Source organism: Homarus americanus, unplaced genomic scaffold (genome assembly GCF_018991925.1).
Source record: "Homarus americanus isolate GMGI-L3 unplaced genomic scaffold, GMGI_Hamer_2.0 scaffold34354, whole genome shotgun sequence".
NCBI lineage: Eukaryota > Metazoa > Arthropoda > Malacostraca > Decapoda > Nephropidae > Homarus > Homarus americanus.
Window position 1 is genome coordinate 428,964 of NW_024727436.1, and position 17,450 is coordinate 446,413.

The following is a 17,450-nucleotide window of genomic DNA, read 5'->3' on the forward strand; positions in this document are numbered from 1 at the left end:
GTAGTAGTAGTGGTGGTGGTGGTGGTGGTAGTGAAGATGTAGTAGTCGTAGTAGTAGTAGTCGTAGTAGTATTAGTAGTAGTAATAGAGGAACATTTGAGATCGTCAGGGAAAGTCATCACTTCACTCCCCAGGCGAAAGAATTGAATCAATTTCTATTTGTGGGAGAAAGAGGGAAACTGATGAAAGAGGGAAGGGGAGAGATAAATTGAGACAAAAAGAGATAGATGGAGAACTATCAGGAGAAAGATAACTGGAGGAGAATGAGAGAGATGAGGGGAGAAAGACAAAGGAAGAAAGATGGAGGAGAATGAGAGGCGAGGAAAGAGAAATAGAGGGAGAAAAATAAAGATGAGGGGAGGTGAATAATAGAGATAAGAGAAGAGAGAAACAGAACAAGAGGAGGAATAAAATAAAGGGTAAGAGGAATACAGATAACAAAATAGAGAGAGAGTGAGAGAGATTTCAAGTGACAATGGCGGTTTATAGGTTAATATTTCGGCTACTTGTATCAGGCATTGAGACACACAATATATTTTCATTACCAACCAATATGTTTCCCGTCTGTCTTATGTGGTATTAGGAAATGGAAGAGGTAGGTGGTGGTGGGGGGGGGGGGGGGGGTTAATATACGCGTGACGTTTATGTCGATCCGGCCAATGGCGTAGAAGTATGTGGGAGGTGGGCGTGGTTTAGAAGGGGGTTCTGGTTCCTGGGAAAAATTGCATCACGCCTGAGAGAGCCTGTATATATGTGAGGGTTAGTGCTAATGCTACCCTTAAGTGGTAGTCATTCTCTCTCTCTCTCTCTCTCTCTCTCTCTCTCTCTTCATGGCTTGTTTAGCATCTTTTAACTAATGAAACAGGACCAGCATCATCAATCTGCGACAAAAACAAATGGTAATAAATTCTAGTTAAGTCACCCTCGTAATCTTTACCATGTCTTCCCGTTCTCACACGACACCTGGCGGTCAACTTAGCGAACTACACTACCTAAACACTGGGTCGGGTGGGATGGTGACTTCAACTTGTATTTCAGCTGTGTTCGTTATCCCAGAGCCTTTATTGATTTAAATTATCAAGCTATAGTGTCTAATATAGCAGACGAGTCGATTACTTTACGATGAATTGATAAGGTAAGAGCTGGTAGTTGTTATTTACGCAAGACTCGAATCAAAAATGTATAGCCGGTCTCACTCGGCCATTGAATTCTCTTCCATATTTTAATCTCAAATTGTGACTTTTCTGGCTTATTTTATCATTTTTTGTGTGTTTGTTTGTTTATTATTAGAGCTTTCTGGATGAGGTAGATGCAGTGAGTCGTGTGTTTGAGGAAAAATAAACGTGAAATTAATGTTAGAATTACGTCAACTCTGCCGTCCACATATCCTCCACCACACCGACGTAATTTTCAATATTACATTATAATTTAGCGGTCAATTCTTCCTCAGATCTGACACAGTGTATTAAAGGCTTCAATTATTCAACAGAGAGCAGACGGGAGTTGTTTGCTGACCAACTGAGTGAAGATTTGAAGTAAAACAAGAAGGAATAACATTGCTGCCATCTTGTAACCCCAGGGAGGAAGACAGTGTTTACGGCCAACAACCATCCAGGTATGTTAATGGAGAGGCTTAATGAGTCTTTATGTGGTAGAATTGATAGGTAGATACATCGTGTGGCGGGGTTATGTTAGATGTGGCGGCATATATGTGTTTGTTGACATTATAATTTGCTCCGCGCCTGACCCCTACCTCCCCCCTCCCCGACCCCACCTCCTCTCCCCACCTCCCCGACCCCACCTCCCTCTCCCGACCCTCCCTCTCCCCGACCCTCCCTCTCCCCTACCCTCCCCCCTTCCCTAATATTTTAAGAGATCCAGAATATTGAAACAAATTACCTTACATTTATGGTTGATTACATAAACAAAGAAATATAAACAACAAACAATAATTTAAACTGGAGTAAAGATTAAAAAAAAACGTAAATAAATGAGAAAGTTAAATAGAATCAAACGGACGTGAAAATTAAACAGAGAAAATGAGGCTTTTAGATTCTTTTCATTTTATCTCCAAAGCAGTTTACGAGAGCACTTAAAAAAACACGTCAAGAAATTTAACATTGTGGCGTGGAGAGGAGGTACTAAAGGTGAAGGATGGAGCATTGGTGAGGGAGAGTTGATGTGTTGGTGAGGGAGAGTAGTGTTGGTGAGGGAGATTGATGACAGTGTTGGTGAGGGAGAGTAGTGTTGGTGAGGGAGATTGATGACGATGTTGGTGAGGGAGAGTAGTGTTGGTGAGGGAGATTGATGACTGTTGGTGAGGGAGAGTAGTGTTGGTGAGGGAGATTGATGACGATGTTGGTGACGACGTTGGTGCTGAGCTTTATTGTTAGCTATGATTGAAATATACTGGTTGACATACATACATACATACATACACACACACATACATACATACACACATACACACATACATACATACATCTCGATAAAACCACACAGGAAAAGGGAAACAATGGAGCACCTTAGCTACCGACCGTCTTTATTCAAGACATCTTCAGAGGCAACTGAATTTAGTCAGTCAGTCAGAACACCGAGATATGAGAGCGGTGGCTCTGAGGTGAACAAGGAGATTTAGGGCAAGGTATAGTTAAGAAGTGGGAAGACGTCCCTCAGTCCTCCAGGGGCAAGGGAGGATAGATAAACTAAGCTAAGCTAGATTAAAGTGCGATCCAAGGGAATGTGATGTTTTGGGGTTTATTGGAGGGTCCCTTCAGGTCCTTGTGTTGCTGAAGGGATGTTCCTCATCTTTTGTGAATTTATGATGATGATGATAATGGAGATAAAATGGCAATGGTTTGCCATGGGAAGGGAGAGAAGAGGTAAGGTAGAAGGGAAGTTATGAAACGGGAAGTAAAGTAGTAGAGAATAAGAGCAGGTGGGCTATCCACCTAGCAGAGACGATTTGATTGGCTGTGGTGAAGGCCGCACTAAGAGGTCGCCCGAGCTCGAGGGAACAGGGGGGAGGAGGCTAACCTAGCTAGCAAGGGGTTGTTTGTTATTGTGTTAGTTGGAGAGGTCTACTAGGTCCTTGTGTAGCTAGTAGAATACTCTCTTCTTTTGTTTACTGTTTAGTGTACAATAGTTGTGGTTCTTGAGGGTTGTAGGCCACCAGTTGTGTGATCTTGTGGTGTCCTCTGTTTTTAGTCTGTTATATATTTCGTCTTCCATGACTTCTAGTTTGTACCATACTGCCTGTGCTTGGCTGTATGTTCTTATGTTCTGTGGTAAAATGTTGTATTTTTCGTGAAGCTCTTTAATTTGGGTTGTGTATGGGGGACGTTGTTTGGAGGCTCTGCGGATGGCTTTGTTCTGTGTTGCCTGGAGTTTTAATTGGTTGGTAAGGCTGATCGTGTTTAATGGTATTGGCGGGTATTCAAGATGGGGGCGGACAAGTGCTTTAAATAGGTGTAGTTGTATTTTCTCTTCCATTTTGCCGAATCTTCTTAATTTGGTAAGCTGTATTTGGGCTAGTCTATTGCGTTCTGTTATGTGTTTATTTATTCCTGTTCTTGGTATTGATAGCCCCAGTATTTTTCCTTCGTTTGAGTATTGTATTTCTTCGTTGTTTACTGTGATTGGTGCTGGGTTTATCCTTGACATGTGTATGATTTTCAGTTTCTGTGTATTAGTTTTTATTTTCCATTTCTTCTCGTAATTATTGATTTGTATTATGGCGCGAGCTGTTTTTGATGCCATCATCTGTTTGGCCTTGCCTGGATGGCGGATGATCTGGGTGACATCATCAGCATATGCAATGTATTCACCGTGAATTGGTGGCGGCATGTCTGAAGTGAAGAGTTGGGGATAAGTTACTTCCTTGTGGTACTCTACTGAAGCTTGGGCCTGTGTGGTGGCCTATTATAATGTGTGCTTCTCTATGGTCTAAGAGAGGTGAAGTTGTTAGGGAGTTCTTGTTTGGTTATTTTATATTTAAGTCCCAAGTGCCAGACCTTATATACACAGGGTGACCTTACAAAACATCAGGTCAGGTCAATAACATAAGATCCACTAATCCACACACCACTTCCACTGCACACGAAAGAGCTTATAAAATATGAGCGACTTAATAAGTCAGGTCATGTCAGGTTAAAAATATGAGACCCACTAATCATCTACCTCAAATGCTTTTAAAGCCTTTTTAACCTTGGGCCACTGACAAATAAATTTGTGTATCGTGGTGGCTCTTCTTCTGTCCAACTGTTAGATTGGGTGGAATCAAAGGCATTCATCTTATTAACTCTCCTTCTTTAGTTGATAATCTCTCTTCCCTGTCTCTTCGCCGCAATGTTGCTTCACTCTCTCTTTTACAGATACTTTAACGGGCAATGTTCGGTGGATTTGGCATCCTGTGTACCTCCGGCAAGGCCGTGGGCTCGTAACGCACGTCTTGCCCGCGGTGCCCACCGTTTCTCTGTGGATATCGGTCACACTATAATAACCTGTTATAGGACAAGGACACCCTTCTTTCCTCACACAGCCAAACTGTGGAATGCTCTGCCTCCTTCTGTGTTTCCATACTCATGCTGCAATGTCTCACTTTAAAAAGCTGGTTTTCCGGCCTCTTCGTGGTGTAGATTAATATAACCTTTTTCTTTTATATTTTCTTTTTATTCTTATCCCCCAGGCCCCGTTGTGGGTCGATGACCTGTGCCCGGGTGGGCTATTCTCTAAAAAAAAAAGTTAACACTTCAATATATATTCAAGGTTGGGCTGTTGTTAATTAACATTCCAGTAATAGTTGAGTCATACTTAATAATAACATTAATGTTTAATATTTTAAGGGATTGGACTAACGGGACAAATTCGTTACTATAAGGTAGCCCAAATGTTCTTAACTGTAGGACCTTGTCTAGTATGAGTACAATAAAGGGATTTTCTTTTAGTCCTTTCGACCTTAGATTGTCACCTTGGAGAATCCAGATCCTTCCGTTCTCTCTTCCCGTTGGCTCAGTTAAGGTTGTGTGGCCGCCAAAGGCACCATTACTCCTGGTTCACTCAGGCTTCATATGCCCCTTGGTATCCCGTTCAACTTTAAAGAAGATGGACTTGTCAGGTCTTATTTAAATATGCAAATTAGCTGAGTTCTTAAGGTCGACTTGTCAGGAGAATAATTTAACATAGGAATTACTGAGAATTCATCTTTAATTTTACAGCCTAATTGAGGCAGTTGAATGTCTTTTGTTACCTTCATTTACCAGAGTCAAGTTAACCAATGAGCCTTTGAGAATCTGAGTGGCTGAATGTCGTAGTTAACAAGTTAGATGTGGTCTTATTATCTTATGTTAAAGGGAAAATTTAACATGGGTCATTCAGAAGTCCAGTGGTAGTAATATGGTGATGATGGATGGTGGTGATGATAGTAATGTGGTGTTGATGGATGGTGGTGATGATAGTAATGTGGTGTTGATGGATGGTGGTGATGATAGTAATGTGGTGTTGATGGATGGTGGTGATGATAGTAATGTGGTGATGATGGATGGTGGTGATGATAGTAATGTGGTGTTGATGGATGGTGGTGATGATAGTAAGGTGGTGTTGATGGATGGTGGTGATGATAGTAATGTGGTGTTGATGGATGGTGGTGATGATAGTAATGTGGTGTTGATGGATGGTGGTGATGATAGTAAGGTGGTGATGATGGATGGTGGTGATGATAGTAATGTGGTGGTGATGGATGGTAGTGATGATAGTAATGTGGTGATGATGGTGATATTAGTGATAGTGAGTTTAGTGATGGTGATGATGGTGGTGGTGATTTCTTGTGGAAGGGAAATACCATACTTAAAGATATGTTACATCAGTTAGATAAATTATTATTACTACCACTACCATTACCACTACTGTTATGAATGTTACTACAGGTATTATTATTTTTAGTACTGTAGAAGTAGTGTTGTTGCTATTATTATTATTATTTTATTATTATTATTATTATTATTATTAAAAATCTCACTCGCTAGAAGTTAACATTACTCATTCAAGGTCTGGGATCAAAAGCTATATTATGGTATGTAAATTAGTCTCGAAAATGAATGAATTAATTATATATTTTAATTATATGTGGAATTTACACACACCTGCTGTACATTATAATACCTGAACAGTTTTTAAGTGTTAATTACGGATTATGTTGTTAATGAGTTTGGGGATTATTTTGTAACACTGGGTTGATGTCTGTCTGTCTGTCTGTCTGTTTCAGTCTGTCTGTATTTCTGTCTCTGGTTGACGTCATCATCAAATACTACCACACTATGCTCTGTTACTATAAATATTACGCCAATACAGCCATTTGTTCCGCCTGGCGATCCCTTCCCCACGTGACAGTAGATTGTACTTTAAAAATAACACGCGTTGGAAGAGAGAGAGAGAGAGAGAGAGAGAGAGAGAGAGAGAGAGAGAGACTATCACAAAAACACAGAATGCAATATAACAGAAACGACAAAGAGAAACAGGCAATGGAACACGACACAATCCATCACTCCCAACACACACACACACAGTTCAACAAGGCTCGACCTTCTCTACACCACAAAGGATGAACTACACAGGCAAAAAAAAAATCACTGGACACGATGAAAGCCGCGGTGTGTGTTGTATTATTATTATTATTATTATTATTATTATTATTATTATTATTATTATTATTATTATTATTATTATTATTATTATTGTTATTATTATTATTATTATTATTATTATTATTTTTATTATTATTATTGCATACCTCCCATTCTATACATTTACGAGTGAAAGGAAGGTGAAGAGACAGACAGACAGACAGAGACAGACAGACAGACAGACAGACAGACAGACAGACAGACAGACAGACAGACAGACCGACCACCACCACCACCTATACTTCAACCTTTAAACAACTCCTTAACCATTTCAACTACATACTTCATCTCTACTCTGGCACTCAGGGGGCCTCAGTGCCAGCTAGTGCCATCTGGGGAGAGGCACTGAGGCTGGGTGATGGAGGAGGGGCGGTATGACCTGACTCGGGGTAAAAGAGTGCTAGACGTGAGGGATAATAAGGTTGGAAATCTTGTGTTTATGATGGGTTTTTTTGGTCATCTGGCGCCCTTTGGTACACTGATCTGACCTAACCCACCCCACTGGCCTCACTAGCCCAACCTCATTGCTTAACCTCATCCCAGCCCCAGCCTCATCCCAAGCCCAACCTCACCCCAACCCAGCCACCCCAAGCAACCTCACCCCAACCCGCCTCATCCCAACCCAACCTCACCCCAACCCAACCTCACCCCAACCCAACCCACCCCACCAAATATTCAGTCTGGTTGTGGATGAGATGAGATTAAAGAAGCACAATAATTAAATTTGGAACAGCGGCCTCCTGACCTTTCGACAACCAGGGATGAATAACTAATGAAGAGAAGAAAGTCGACATTTTGTGGTGGTAGAGTGTGTGTGTGTGTGATTAATATTCTGAAGGTTGGTCTCTCTCTCTCTCTCTCTCTCTCTCTCTCTCTCTCTCTCTCTCTCTCTCTCTCTCTCTCTCTCTCTCTCACCACTTAGGAACCCAAATTAACTTTCGGAAACTTGGGTAATTCTCTCTAAACTAGGAAAGTTCCTCATAAAAACTGGTTAAAGAAATCGACCACAGTACTCGTATGATCTGACCAATGAGAGAGCAGCGAGCGAGGACCCATCGACCAATCAGAGAACAGTGAATCAATGTCTAGCTACCAATCACAAGCCAGGATTTTCTCAGATGGACTCCCTCACTCATCCTGGTCATTCTCTCTCTCTCTCTCTCTCTCTCTCTCTCTCTCTCTCTCTCTCAGTTCATTGCTATATTGGTAAGCCTTTTAAGTCCTCTCTCTAAATTTACAGTTCATTTTGTCTGTCTCTGTCTGTCTCTGTCTGTCTGTCTGTCTGTTTGTCTGTTTGTCTGTCTGTGTGTTCTATATCATAATAACCTCCCTCAACGAACCTTACCTGAACTAACCTTACCTGACCTGAACTGACCTAACCTGACCTGACCCTGACCTTTCCTGACCTAACCCACAAGACTCGTGCCTAATGACCCCACGCTTTAGGATTTGGCCAAGGAGGTCACTGGGGCATGGGGGGAGGGATGGGGCGGGAAGGGGGAGGGGGAAGGAGGGGGGAGAGGGAGGAGGGAAAGGGGTGTGTGTGTGTGTGTGTGTGTGTGTGTGTGTGTGTGTGTGTGTGTGTATCAACAGACAATAGACCATATTTAATTTTCTTTTAAGTTACAAATTTTCTCATGAATACTAATAACTTATCTTTTAACCATCATCACCACGCGGCAGGATAACACACTCTTAACAGTCTTAACACAATCTAACACAGCAGTATGATGGAGGCTGTTAGCTCCACCTGGTGTTAATTTTCCGGTTTAACAGAGCGTGGAGCACCTAACCCCGGCACCTCTCCTCCTCCACCACCTCCCTCCACCACCCTCTCCCTCCTCCACCACCTCCTCTCCCTCCTCCACCACCTCCTCTCCCTCCTCCACCACCTCACCCCTCCTCCACCACCACCTCTCCTCCTCCACCACCTCCCTCCTCCTCCACCACCTCTCCCTCCTCCACCACCTCCTCCACCACCTCCTCCTCCCTCCACCACCTCCACCTCCTCTCCCTCCTCCACCACCTCCCTCCTCCTCCACCACCCTCCTCTCCCTCCTCCACCACCCTCCTCCCTCCTCCACCACCTCCCTCTCCCTCCTCCACCACCTCCTCCCTCTCCCTCTCCTCCACCACTCTCCTCCTCCACCACCTCCCTCTCCTCCTCCACCACCCACCACCTCTCTCCTCCACCACCACCTCTCCCTCCCTCCACCACCTCCACCCCTCCTCCTCTCCTCCTCCACCACCTCCCTCCTCCACCACCTCCTCTCCCTCCACCACCACCTCCTCCCTCCACCACCACCTCTCCCTCCACCACCACCCTCCCTCCTCCACCACCTCTCCCTCCACCACCACCCTCTCCCTCCTCCCCCTCCACCACCTCTCCCTCCCTCCACCACCCCCTCCTCCTCCACCACCTCTCCCTCCTCCTCCACCACCTCCTCTCCCTCCTCCACCACCTCTCCCTCCTCCACCACCTCTCCCACTTTACATAGCCTTTGCTAACTTAAGATGCGTCGTCAACTCAATGCCCGTTTATCCTGACTGACTGACTGACTGATACAGTTTATCCATGCGAGGGAGTTATCTTCAAATCCCTGTGTTTATGTTGTGAGCCAAGCGACGCCCTGCCCTCACTGACGCAGCTATCATTAATTATTGTTCACTTTTATCGTCTGTTTACATGTTTACGGTCATGTGATTGGCTCTCTGGCTCTGTGTTGTAGAAGAAAAGTTTTGATTGGCTGCGGTGAGTATGTTGATTTTCCTGCCAAAATTGTTCTTTTTTGGCGGGAATTTTTCACCAGGAACCACATAAAAAAATAGTTGATTTTAATTGGTGCTTGTAGCGAGTGCTTAAAAATATAGGCTAATTCTGGTTGGTTCCCTGATGCTGTTTGGCCATACGAGGGAAGTTTTAATTGGCTGTATAAGTGTAGTCGTTTGGCGTAAAATTACACTTGTGGCGGGAATATTTAGTGTTATTTTCCGAGTGTTTCAATTCAGGCTGCGTGGCGGGGGAATATCTCTCCTGTTTTCAGTAATAACCACATATTTTTCCTCCTCATTTCAGTTATTACGTGTAAATGATCACTTAAGATGCTACGCGAGTTCTGATTGGCTCCCCGAAGCTGTGACCAATAAGAGAGAAGTTTTAATTCGTTGGTGGGAGGCTAGTCATTTTCCCGGCCAAATTAGCTCTTGTGGCGGGGATTTTTGGCGCCAATTTGTAGTGAGGAAGATTTTCTGTTGAACCAATTGTTTCTCTTATGCGAGGAACAGACAGACAAAGACAGAGAGATATAGACAGACAAAGACAGACAGACAAAGACAGACAGACAGACAGACAGACAGACCTCCCAAAAAGACACTCAAAGGTTCTCACGTCAACTACATAACCCGTCGCTAAAGTGAAGACAGGATGGGGGTTAAAAACGGGTTAGACTTTGCAGCGAATCTTTTCCTCAGCTTGAAGCGTCCGAAGCTTATCTGATGTTATGTGTAGAAGAGAGGTCGCGGCCAGCTTATTGTGTTGACTTTGAGATGGTGGTGGTTCTCTCTCTCTCTCTCTCTCTCTCTCTCTCTCTCTCTATCTGTGACTAGCATTTTCTGTGTCTGTCTGTCTCTGTCTGTCTGTCTGTCTGTCTGTCATATTTATAAAACAAACCTCTTTAGACATCAAGATAAAATGAACTAGATAGCGCCACTGACCTCACACACACACACACACACACACCCACCGAGGATTCGAAGCGTGCCACGAATCCCACATGAGCCGGCTTGAACTTTTGTTGAATGAAACCTCGAACCCTGGGACTCAACTTTACCACAATAACCAACCAGCCAAATAGTTTTCACCTCCATAACACTTGTTGTTTTTGAGGTTGTGTTTACCGTTTGTTTGTTTGTGTTTGTTTCTTGGTATGTATGTTTTGACTCTCTCTCTCTCTCTCTCTCTCTCTCTCTCTCTCTCTCTCTCTTTCTGTCTGCCTCAAACACACACACACACACACACCTGTTTTCTCTCTCTCACACACACACACGCACCCAAACACACACACGCCTGTTTTCTCTCTCTCTCTCTCTCACACACCCACCCACCCAAACACACACACACGCACCCAGACACACGCCTTTCCCTCAGGACCCATCAACATTATACCCTTAACAGTGAGATAGTTTAGCACTGTGTTGCCCCCTCATCACCTCCCCCTTAAGCACCATGGCCACTAAGGCGATAACCATTATATATAGGGGTAGTTAGTGCGTCCTTGTGATTCCCGGGTGAGGGTTTGACTGTGTAATGTTGTGGTGATGGTTGTTGAGAGAGAGAGAGAGGGAAGGAAGGAGAGCTGGTAGAGAGAAAGAGAGAGCTGGTGGAGAGAAAGAAAGAGAGAGAGAGAGAGAGAGAGAGAGAGAGAGAGCTGGTGGAGAGCTAATCATTACTTTTCTTTCTATCAAACTTTGCTCGTCTCTTCCCCTCCCTCCCTTCCAAACCCTCTTCTTCCTCCCTTCCAAACCCTCCTCTCCCTCCCTTCCAAACCCTCCTCTCCCTCCCTCCCTTCCATCCATCCATCCATCCATCGTCGTCTCTCCCTTCATCCATCACCAATTACACCCACACACTCACCCATCTTACCTCCCCATTACCCTCATCTTCCACTTCATCTCTCTCTCTCTCTCTCAATTTACTACGTGTTATTGATAGTGAACACTACTGTACAGTAGACCACATGTACTACAGCAGTTGACGATGTGTGTGTGTGTGTGCTTCACCTTTCTCGACCACCTTAACTGTACCAGGAAACTGACTTAATAACAATGAAAGCAACAGTGTGTGTCATATTCACTTAACACCACCAGCTGAGAGACAAAATTTACACCGAGACTCTATTTTAACCTTTAATATACAGAGGGCAGCTTATATTGTGTTTTTTCACAGGATGGTCACAATAAGATGTGCGTCATATGGTATAAACAATATATTTGCTTTTTTTGACAGGATGATCAAGAGATATAATTACTAATATAAGCCTTGACTTCTACAGAAAGTTAGCATCAGCTACAACAGAAAACAGCCGCAACAAGAACACCTGCCGTTGAGTGGTGATGAACCTGTCATAGACGGCGCGCGTGGCCGCATCACTCCCCCAGTTACTCCTCCGGGTAATGACTCAGGTGGACGCCATTGTGATTACGGGAGGTGGTTGTCAAGAGTCCCGTTACTTATACAGTATACAATATATTCTGGTGATACAGCCTCGTGTACTTATACAGTATATTCTGGTGATACAGCCTCGTGTACTTATACAGTATACTCTGGTGATACAGCAGGAAGGTTTTAATCCTTCTGACTCAACAACAACAGAACGCCACCCTAACAACCACCACCGCCAGACAAGATCATCATTGTACTACAAAAGTACACAATGTAAGTCCACTAAACCAAAGGTTAATTTAGAAAAGACATCCAAAGATTATTTCCATTATGGTCTGGGATAAATAGATCCTTAGTTAGTCATTAAAATAACCATCCAAGTTCACATTGGCTCTTGTGTGAGGTAAACAAAGATGGCGCCGGGAGGAAAATTGTGATACGTGAAAAAAAATTAAATCATAATAGAAAGTTTTGTCGTTTTTTCTTTTAGTAAACTTAAAATAATCAAAACACCAAGTACAGCAAAAATTAATAAAATCAACAAACGACTTGTGGTGGTAGCCGTTATCTACACCTTAACCCTCTGCCTCGTGAGAGAAGAGAACATGCAAACTGTTACTCTATATGTATTAATAGACTTTGTGTTCGTTAGCTCATGTTTATTAACTATTTAAAGGTTAATTACTGGTGAGTTCTGTGATACAAACACCATCAATTCTTCTTTTTCTATCAATTAAATGGTTCTATGGTTTCAGGCTTGATGATGTAGGAGATATTGAAGAAGCTGTTGGTGATAATTATGAAGTGGCAATGGTGAGATGACCTGGTGAAATGAGAGGAGATGAACACCCTCGTCCTCCCTGTGGTGAGATGACCTGGTGAAATGAGAGGAGATGAACACCCTCGTCCTCCCTGTGGTGAGATGACCTGGTGAAATGAGAGGAGATGAACACCTTCGTCCTCCCTGTGGTGAGATGACCTGGTGAAATGAGAGGAGATGAACTCCCTCGTCCTCCCTGTGGTGAGATGACCTGGTGAAATGAGAGGAGATGAACACCCTCGTCCTCCCTGTGGTGAGATGACCTGGTGAAATGAGAGGAGATGAACACCTTCGTCCTCCCTGTGGTGAGATGACTCCAAGAAATGAGAGATGAACTGGGTCGTCCTCCTGTGGTGAGATGACCTGGTGAAATGAGAGGAGATGAACTCCGTCCTCCCTGTGGTGAGATGACCTGGTGAAATGAGAGGAGACGAACACCCTGTCCTCCCTGTGGTGAAATGAGAGATGAACCTCGTCCTCCCTGTGGTGAGATGAGAGATGAACCTCGTCCTCCCTGTGGTGAAATAGAGATGAACCCTCGCCTCCTGTGGTGAGATAGAGATGAACTCTCGTCCTCCCCTGTGGTGAGATGAGAGATGAACCCTCGTCCTCCCTGTGGTGGAATGAGAGAGATGAACCCTCGCCCCTCCCTGTGGTGAGATGAGAGATGAACCTCGTCCTCCCTGTGGTGAGATGAGAGATGAACCCTCGTCCTCCCTCTGTGAGATGAGAGATGAACCCGCCTCCCTGTGGTGAGATGAGATGAACCTCGCCCTCCCTGTGGTGAGATGAGAGATGAACCCTCTCCCTCTGGGTGATGATTCTGGTGAATGATGAGATGAACACCCTCGTTCTCCCTGTGGTGAGATGAGATGAACCTGTCGCCCTGTGGTGGCTGAGAGATGAACCCTCGCCCTCCTGTGGTGAGATGGAGATGAACCCTCGTGGTGAGATGAACCCTCCCTGTGGTGAGAGATGTCTCCCTGTGGTGAGATGAGAGAACCCTCGTCCGCCCTGTGGTGAGATGAGAGATGAACCCTCGTCCTCCCTGTGGTGAGATGAGAGATGAACCCTCGTCCTCCCTGTGGTGAGATGAGAGATGAACCCTCGTCCTCCCTGTGGTGAGATGAGAGATGAACCCTCGTCCTCCCTGCGTCTCATCAGTAGGTAAGAGCAACAGCTAAATTATATGTTAACGTTTTCTATTACTTAATAATTTTACCAGTAAGTTTATTCAGCTCATAAATATTTGTTATTTATGATGAAAATACTAATATAATTTATTCTTGTTTACCTTAACTAACTAAAACTTATTATTAGTTTATTACTACGAAATTGGGTTATTTGGTGATGTGCGTAACTCAGTGTTCGTGTCTTATATTTAACATAAACCAAACCTGATATATCAAACCTCATACTTGAAGGTAAGGTATTGTAAGATGGTTAGGTTAAGTTGGGTCGAGTGGTTTGGTTGGTCGGGTTAGGTTTGGCTGGTTAGGTTAGGTTAAGTTTGGTTGGTTGATGATTCGTGGCTTTTAGACAGAGTTGTAAAGTAACATAATAAATGTTACTTGAGTAATATACTCAAGTAACTTTTTTGGTTGTTTACTTTTTAAAAATTAAAATTTTTTAGTACTTTTACTTGGATATGATTTTTTAAAACTTTTATCCCAATAAATTTGAAAAAAATCGCTTCTCGTTACATGTAAACTAATAATATATTTTTAATTAACTAATTAATTATTAACCATTGTAAAAGTTAGGTATGGTGTGAGTGAAGGGGAAGGTGTGGGTAGACACCACACGGTCACATACCTAGAGGTTTGGTGAGGTCAGGTGGCAGTGGCCATGGCAGTGGACTTTCCCTTTGATCTTTTTGTGTCCATCAGCCCCTTCACTACCCACCTAACCTCTTATCCCCCTCCCTCATCGAATCCCTTCTCTTCTCCCCCACCTTTCCTTCAGTGACTTGGTCTTCCCATTAGGTGTCAGTTCAGTTGCACTTTACATATACTTGTCCCCAAAATTAATTTCAAAGAGGCTGTGATTCTAAAATACTTGACATAATTCCCTCGTAGATATAAAGCCTGTATCTATACATGTGTGTGAGACTGGGTGTACATATTTAAAATTGTGCTTAAATGACTAAGTACCAAGGACACACCTCTGTATAATGACTAAGTACCACTGACCAAGGACTATATACAGTAAGGACACACCTCTGTATAATGACTAAGTACCACTGACCAAGGACTATACAGTAAGGACACACCTCTGTATAATGACTAAGTACCACTGACCAAGGACTATATACAGTAAGGACACACCTCTGTATAATGACTAAGTACCACTGACCAAGGACTATATTCAGTAAGGACACACCTCTGTATAATGACTAAGTACCACTGACCAAGGACTATACGATAAGGACACACCTCTGTATAATGACTAAGTACCACTGACCAAGGACTATATACAGTAAGGACACACCTCTGTAACATCATAAACTTTAGCTCTGCCCATTCAATGACGTCACGCGACCTGTGGTGACCACAAGGACTACGGCCTTGTCTTGGTTGATGTTTTATTTTTTTAAGATTACTTGTAAGACTAAGGCTTTAACGTGGCCGAATATAACAAAGTGAATGCCTCGTGTTCTCAAAGTCCTCCAAAAAACATTACAAGGAAACACCCGTGTGGCTGCTGGCCATTTCACTGATGACATGGTCGAAACAACTAAATTTTTTAACTTATTAGCAATGTAAAGATTTTACTTTTGAATGTCTGAGGATAATGTGGACAATGGGATATTGCCTTACAATATATACTTAATAAAATATAGCAAGTTTCTCTTGGTGTGAAGCATCACAACCACTGCCGGTGAATTAAGTGATGTAACTCTGGTTTTTATTATATTTGGGGCAATATTATTGTTGTTGTTTTTGTCAGACGAAGCAAGAACAATGTCTCTCAGTCTTGTGGATGACCTGATATTGACTAACTTTGTAGAATTAAGAAACTGTAATAAATCTTCCCTCGGGTCTTGAAACAAGTGCAACTTGCCTGAAACCCACGTACTGTACTGTATCGATGTACTGTACTTAAAGCTTAGTTATAAACCCACATACTGCACTGTACCGATGTACTGTACTTAAAGCTTAGTTTTAAACCCATGTACTGTACTGATGTACTGTACTGTACCGATGTACTGCACTTAAAGCTTAGCTTTAAACCCATGTACTGTACTGATGTACTGTACTTAAAACTTAGTTTTAAACCCATGTACTGTACTGATGTACTGTACTGTACTTAAAACTTAGTTTTAAACCCATGTACTGTACTGTACTGATGTACTGTACTGTACCGATGTACTGTACCGATGTACTGTACTGTATCGATGTACTGTACTTAAAGCTTAGTTATAAACCCACGTACTGTACTGTATCGATGTACTCTACTTAAAGCTTAGTCTTAAACCCACGTACTGTACTTAAAGTTTGTTTTTTCAAGATTATTAAAGATGTTCGTAGTATTTTAGGCCACATACAGCAAGATGAATGTCTCGCCTTTCTGTGGGTACCTGAATATTGACTAACATTGATGAATTAAGAAGATACAAAAGAAATGTGAACATTCTTCAAACAGGTTGTCCCAGTTAACCTAATGTGAGTGTACAGTACAGTAGGCTTAAAGCTCCCAGGACATATAATTTTAAGAAGTTTTTAATTCTTTATTACTTACAGTTTATCAACACTGATCTGACATGTAAAATATTACATTTATTTTATCATAAAACTGTAATACCTAACCTAACCTAACCTACAGTTTATCAACACTGATCTGACATGTAAAATATTACATTTATTTTATCATAAAACTGTAATACCTAACCTAACCTAACCTAACCTACAGTTTATCAACACTGATCTGACATGTAAAATATTACATACATTTATTTTATCATAAAACTGTAACCTAACCTAACCTAACCTAACCTAACCTACAGTTTATCAACACTGATCTGACATGTAAAATATTACATTTATTATATCTTAGGTTAATATTGGTTTAATGTTTGTGGCAAGGTTTTCGTATTTGATTACCATACAGTGGTCCTTCGGTTAATGAGCACAATTCTTTCTAGAAGGTTGCTCGTTAACCAAAACCATTGTTTCAATGGGTTTTTGGGTAATTGGTTCCAGCTCACTGAAAATTGCCTGAAGTCAAACAAAAAAGTTAGTAAAGTACACTTACTTTGAGGTGTGTATGTAGAAGGCTCCTGGTTGATGATGATGGGAATTAGAATGGGGGTGGAGGGGAAGGGAGAAGCGAAGGCATTGGGGTGGAAGAGAGGTCACCCCATGCTGCCATTTCACCCATAAAATTTTAGTTCACTTGGTATAATTCAAGATTATTTTCTTTAAATCAACACTGCACTGCATTATATATTGTCAATATGTAAAATAAATTTCAAAATGACCAATAAGTTGACTGGAAACAGAAAAAAATCGTTTATGTTGAAGAGAGTCTGAAGCAAGATTTTACCTCCACTTAAAAGACACAGAGACTGACGCCTGTATGGTGTGTTGACAGGCTGTTTGGCACGCTAAAAACTAGTTTCCCTGTACAGTCCTTAAATTATGTTAAATAATTGTTAAAATGACTAAAAAATTTAATATAAGATTTAAAATTATTGAATAGTACAAACTTCTTGATATTTACTAAAATAGTAAGGAATTTCAGTCCTAGAACCGATTACTGTATTGGCGGACTAATATGACAGCTAGTGT

At 42.3% G+C, this 17,450-nt stretch overlaps 2 long non-coding RNA genes across 2 annotated transcripts; one reads left to right on the forward strand and one right to left on the reverse strand.

Moving 5' to 3' along the window:
• The first annotated feature begins 997 nt into the window (after positions 1-997).
• Positions 998-12,969, forward strand: LOC121865855. Its single transcript, XR_006088839.1, has 4 exons — positions 998-1,134; positions 1,489-1,614; positions 11,731-12,113; positions 12,596-12,969. It is a non-coding gene; the product is annotated as an uncharacterized LOC121865855 (long non-coding RNA).
• Positions 12,970-16,376: 3,407 nt separating this feature from the next.
• LOC121865856 lies at positions 16,377-16,884 on the reverse strand. The gene is made up of 2 exons (XR_006088840.1): positions 16,656-16,884; positions 16,377-16,479 (listed from the first exon to the last, which is right to left on the reverse strand). It is a non-coding gene; the product is annotated as an uncharacterized LOC121865856 (long non-coding RNA).
• Positions 16,885-17,450: the final 566 nt, after the last annotated feature.